At 38.8% G+C, this 6,640-nt stretch overlaps 1 long non-coding RNA gene across 1 annotated transcript; it reads left to right on the forward strand.

Annotated features, from left to right (window-relative positions):
• The first annotated feature begins 36 nt into the window (after positions 1-36).
• LOC113021708 (uncharacterized) lies at positions 37-1,909 on the forward strand. Its single transcript, XR_003272339.1, has 4 exons — positions 37-183; positions 328-372; positions 1,445-1,515; positions 1,624-1,909. It is a non-coding gene; the product is annotated as an uncharacterized LOC113021708 (long non-coding RNA).
• The last annotated feature ends 4,731 nt before the right edge of the window (positions 1,910-6,640 follow it).

The raw sequence follows: 6,640 nt of genomic DNA on the forward strand, positions 1-6,640 counted from the left end.
TCGTCATTTTAGGTGGGGGAACTTGCACAATCGGTGGCTGACTAAATACTTTTTTGCCCCACTGTAACTCTTTTTCCCTGTCCCCCAAGGCTGGATCGGACCGTGATTTGAAGAGATTTGATGACATCGGTTATGACAGCTTTCTGGGTCTGATGGGACGGAGAAATGCTGCTCTGACAAACAGTATGCCAAGAATTTTTGCTCCACTTTTCCTAAGAATGAAACTCATTTAACCTGTAGTTGTTTTAACATAAAAAGCAGCTGAATTTGGTGTTAAACAAGTTTTCATCATTGTGCTTTACTGAATGCAATATTTTTCTTTTGCAGGGGACACTGATCACAGCCTTGCTGATCTGTTGGGGTGGAGAACAAGTGAGTGCCTTTGGAATCAGTAGAACAGTTCTCACTAGAAGGAAGATGCGCTGATAAATGAATTAGATGCATTTTCTTAAATCTCAGGTCACTTTTAAGCAACTTCGGAAGCACTTGTTAGTTAGGTTTAGACTAGAGGTCTGCATTCCCGCGGCTGTCCCGCGGGAGCCGCGGGACCCGACCAGATTTCTTGCGGCGCGGGAATAAATTTCCAAATAAAATGCGGTAGCGGTCGGTAACTCTGGTGTAATTTGAACGGGAGCGGGCGGTCTGAAAATATAGCGTGCCCGACATTTTTTCGGAACAGCATATCTGTGATTTCCTCATTCTAATTGAGCACTGGTACAGCCAGTGCTCACGCCTGTTACACGCACTGAGCGCATGGATCAGTGCTTTTTGCAGTAGGCCACAATGCTGTATTCGTTTTTATTTATTTTATTTTTGCAACACGTTTTCCATGTTAAAAGATAAATGTTGCATGTTGACAGATAAATGCATCTTGTTTAAGAAAAATAAATACAATCATTGCACAACCTGCAGTTTTATCTGTTATCTCTATTTTTTGGTGGTACCCCATTTAAATGTGAGATTTTGGAAACCAGATCTAAATTTAGCGGGAATGGTCGGGTCGGGTAGAAAATTATTCTAAGCGGGCAGCGGGTGAACAAAGACTGAATATACAGCGGGAGCGGTCGGGTGCGGTACAAAACCTTGCGGGAGCGGGACTAAAAAAACATTCCCGCGCAGACCTCTAGTTTAGACTCCAAAAACAACATGGTTAGGCATAGGTGTTAAAACAGTAACAGTAAACCACACTTGTTGATGGATGAGCTGGGAGCAACTGCTCGCTCTCAATCAAGAGGCAGCATTACACTCTCTACAGCCTCTCCTGATTTTTTTTTTTTTTTTTTTCACGCCTATCACAAGAGCTCAGGCTGAGATTGTGAAAAGGTGTGGATCTGTCAAGTCTGGTATTCCATGGCAAGTGACAAATCTAGTTCCAGGAAGCAGTGAGCAGTGTTTCTTGGTCAGTGTACATAGCTTGAAGGCACTTTACTTTTCTTTGCAACAGGTATGACTAGTCTGCATGAAAACAGGTATGCAGAAAAGAGGAGGCGGTTTCACTGATGATGGAAGGCATAGGTAAGAAACCCGCTCACTTGAGAAAAAAGAAATACAAGAAAGAAAGTTATGTATCGCTTTTGTGGAAATGTTTTGACTCCATTTTGGATTTTTTTTTTCCCCCCTCAGGATGGAACGCTTTGTTTAATGGACACATGACACATACTTGTATCATGAACCCTCATGGTGAAACTTCGGCTTTTCCATCGCGCTGTAAACCCTCAGGGCTACTGTGGACAATGACCATCCGCCCATCAAATATTATTCAGTCATAGTAACCCTGCATTAATGTTCCTCTGCTGTGATGAGAAAAATGCTCTGTGCAAATACATGTAAACAAAATCAAGATATAAAATAAAATATGCTTTTATTTATAGTGATTAAATTACCATTTCACTAAAAACAATCCTGCACACTGATTATATCATGTGTGCTCACACATTAAAATGAACTCATATCCACACTGAAGTGTATCGACTCAATTAAGATTTCAATTCCAATATAAATACGTTCCAAATATAAATATAGCACTGTACACCATTCCCTTTAAGAAAACTCTGAAATGAGAAGATTGTCAAGGACCATTAGAAATGATGCGGCTGATATCAAATGTGAACGTGAGCAGCCAAAAGAAAGATGAGAAGAAAAAAACATTTTTTTAAACCATGCTCTGGTGAACATGCATGTGTTCGTGCACATACTACAGAAACCAAGTGTAAACACAAAGTTATATTTGAAAATATCAACCTCATACATTTTTAACCTTGAAGAAAATGTGGTCATAAAAAGAAAAAGAAAAAAAATGGCCACCGTTCCATGAAAACCTTTAGTCACTCTGCAGATATGTGCCAAATTCCTTCTTCTTCTTTCAGCATTTAAGCTCACCTTTGGTGATTACTGCATCTACCACAGGTTTAATGTCTGGTTAGAAACTAGCAAAAGAGCTGTTATTAATTTTATTTTTTACATGTGCAAAGTGTGCCAACTTCAAATGAGGCCTGACTGGCAAAGACTTTCAAAATAACACCACCTTTGTCAAACTTAAAAAAACCAAAAAAGACATTCACTGACTTGAATGAAGCTCAAACACATTACAACAGATGGATTCAGTAAAATAAAACAGCCATCTGAATCAACACTCTCTTCACGCTCATGTCACAGTGCTAAGTCAAGTGTGCAGCTAATGGCTGGCTCATACAATCTCAATTTACAAGGCACAAGCTAATGACTCCACTGTAGGAAGATGCAGGAAACTGTGTGCAGCACGTTACACAGAAAGGTAACAATGTGCTGTGGGTCGGTTGATTAAGATCATTTTTCATTCCAGAGAAGACAAAAGAAGTTTGACTAACTTGTTCTTCATCCAACTGACTTCCCAGAAAGTCTTTGCTGACTAAACAAAGTCCTCTTTAACAAAAGAAAGAAAGAAAGAAAAAGACCCACAAGCGCCACACAATTAGCCCGATCACATATAACAGCTGAAAAGGCTCATCAGCCTTCACTGTGGTCTTGTGTGAAATCTTTGGCTGCATTGTAGAAATTTAGATTCCTTTTAAAGCATAACAGTCACCTCACTATTGAGGAGTATGCAATCAAAATATTTTCCTAAAATACATTTAGTAACGTATGATATCGGTTATATCAAATGTTAATACAATCAGTTGCCAGTTTATTAGGTACACCTAGGAACACATGTAATAAATTATTCTTTCTACACTAATTTCAGACATGTTTTATGTGTAGTTTGAACATTGCACAGCTGGATGTGTTAATTAAACAGAGAAAACTTCAGGATGGATTCTGTTTCAGCTCTTGTCTACCTAATAATCTGGCAACTGAGATCATTTTTAATAGCTGTTACTGTTTAATTAAGGCTGAATGTGTGATAAAAAAATTTATTTTGCCAGATTTTGAGAGTGTATACATATATGTGTATATATATATATATATATATATATATATATATATATATATATATATATATATATATATATATATATAACCATCCATGGGACAAAATATTTCATTTGATAGAGAATAAAAGATTGACCTATTCATCACTTTTTTAAAACCTTTTTTTTCCCACTGTTACTTTGAAAAATAGGAGATCCACTTTGATTAGCCTATTTACTTTTTAGGAAAACAGCAGTTTTTCACCAATTCTGATGTCTGGTTTACCAAGAGATGCAGACTAATGGGTACATAAATATTATTAGTTAACTGTAACTACTTCACTTAAGTAAACCTTTTAGACTTATGCAACGTCTTGGTTTAAAACATGTCTTCAAAGAAGGAACTTGTCAAAACACAAAACAACCAAAAATAAAAAGTAAAGAGATGCTACCCTTGTATTTTATGTGAAAAGGCTTTTAAGCACAATCCTAAACGCTAGTGTTTGGGAGGCATCAAACTCTCGTAAACAACAATATGATCTGACATAAACCAGGTTTCAGGCACATAGCTATAAGTGTGAACTGAAGCCTAACAACTCCAGCAAGCCTTAAAGAGTGTTAGAACAGGTTTTACTGGGACTTTGTGGTAAGAAATGAAAGAACAGAAAAGTCACTTTTTTAAAAATGCACTGGAAATACTGGTTTACTTTGTTTTCAGAACAACAGAAAGGTGAGTCCTGTTATGGAACAATCTGTGAAAACACCTGACAAAACTGACATACAGAGCCACAGGTCACCTTTTAGCATGGGGAACACCCAGTCTTGCTGTCAAAGTTCACTAGCAGTCTAAGTGGACAAAGTTTTTATACTTCACTTTGATTATCAGAATGGATACCCAAACACTCAACACCCCAAATCCACCACATATCCTAATGATCAGTACCCTCAACACTGCTACAAAGTCCTACTGTTATTTACCCTCTGCAGCAGCAGGACCATCTTTACCATCTACAGGAGGGGGATCTTCATTCTGTCTCTTGTCAGTTCTGGATAGGTCTGGATGGACTAGTTTTTGTTCCAGCTTTTTGTCTTTTTTCCCAGCATCCCACGATTCAAACTTATTTATACTGTAGCCAGGTGGGGTGGGAGGCTGATAGCGATATCTGTAGCCAAAGGCACGCAGGTGATAAGTGTAATATTCCATTAAATACATCCCTATAGCATCCACGTAATGGAAAGATACTGACATGTCCGAGCAGCAGTTAGGACCCTGAAAAAAAAGGAGAAAAAAACAAACAAGATATGGTTATTAATACACATGGAGGAATGTTTGTTGTGTGAACAAAAGAAAATGTCAATGTGAATGGGTGGAGTACAAAAGAAGATTAATTGTCTTGACGCTTGAGTTCCATGCGCATGCAAACAGCTCGTCTCTACTGCTTTAACTGTTAAAACAGAAGGCAATACTGCGGTGACAGGATTTATTATGTGAAACAGCAGCTTGTTTAGTTTAAACAGTCTGCATTAAGCTGGGCAAACACTGTGCGATCTTTTTCAGTTACGTTATTCCGCTCCTGCTCAAACTGTACAATTAAATCGCAGGGGTTAGAAGTTCTTAAGTCACGATGCAGGGTCTCACACTATACGGCCTGATGCTCTGATGCGACCTGAGTGCTCAAACTGTGCATTCATAACATGAAGCTTATCATACAAAATCTGTCTCTCGCTCTCCCTCTTACAGACACACACACACCACCACCGTCAACTTTGCTAAATTACTAATGAAAAACATTGATCAGGCAGCTGTGATTGAGCAGCAATGTCCATCCAGCTCTTTTCATGGTTGTTGTAGTCCTGATAATTTTGTGAGGCCACATTGAAAAGCCTCGGATACGGAAGCGTAGAGCTGCCACCCAGGCAAAAGAAAAATAGAGCTATATCACGTTATAACATGAAAGGTATATTGTTCTAACAATATACCTTTCACGTTTGAACAATATAATATCACGTTATTACAATATACAGAATTATCACGTTCGTACAATATAAATATTATATAGGCTACATCACAGCTCCAGTCACGCTTCCATCAATGTCTTTCTCGTCTTTTCCCAGAGTAACAGCCAAACAGGAGGATCTATTGGCTAGCACTGCTTAGCCTTGCACACATTCTTATTTTAAACTTAATCTGGAATTCATTGCAAACTGTTTGTGCGGGATATGAATGACAGGATTTTGTTTTTCTACAAGAGTTAGTAAAAAACATCTCCAGTGTGATCAAATCTTCTTGTGAAACATCCGCAGCTTTGCAGTGAATACAGCACTATAATGACCAGAGCTAATTCTTTTGAAAACCTTACATCTTTCCACAGGTCTCAACTTCATCAGACATCACCTAGACAGAGCTGGATGAGGCCAGCACAAACAGCAGCCTAACCGACTAAGATGATGGATCCATGGGGTCAGGAAAGCCAGAAGCACGGGAACTGGAGAGGTACCTTTCATGTCCATTCACTGGAGGTGTGGCTCTATTGCATGGTGTTCCTCCCATCAAGAAGCTGTTGATCAAAATCAATACAGCTCTTCCTGCATCTGGAGCCTGTGACAGACTTCTTTTATACATGCAGGACTCCTGTTCACTGCTAAACAGTTACAGCTTCACAGCAAGAACCTTGAGAGCAAACTGCTGCTGAAACTTAACCATCACCTCACTGAGTTAAGAAATGGCACATTTTTGCTAAATATGCAGAAATAGATGCACACCCATACAATTTATGGTAAACTGAGCTCCCTTGTATGTACATACGTTGAAGATGCCTCATTCTGTTTTCTCTGAGGCTGCTGTGCAAAGTGGGCGATAAACCAGCAAGAGAGAAAAGCCGATCAGCTGATCATTGATCAGTTTCATGATTGAATGAGAGAAGAAGAGACAACTGACAGCGTAAAGACACAGAATAACTCCACCTTTGTGTCTTTTTCCATTCTAGCTGAAGTACGGGACAAACTGAGTTCCTTTTCACCTCAATACGAAACGCGTAATATTTTCTCTGAATACGGAACGATTCCGTTTTTTAGGGGACGGTTGGCAACTCTAGTAACTAACCTTATGAATAAAATAAAGTTCACTATCAGTAACATCATAGCACCCACCCAGCTGTATAGAAACTCCGAGTTATTATAACTGACGGTAAAAAGTCAGCACAACAAAAATAAACTCCACCTAAACTTGGTTTATATCTGACCCAGATAGACTG

This window comes from Astatotilapia calliptera, chromosome 5 (assembly GCF_900246225.1).
Source record: "Astatotilapia calliptera chromosome 5, fAstCal1.2, whole genome shotgun sequence".
NCBI lineage: Eukaryota > Metazoa > Chordata > Actinopteri > Cichliformes > Cichlidae > Astatotilapia > Astatotilapia calliptera.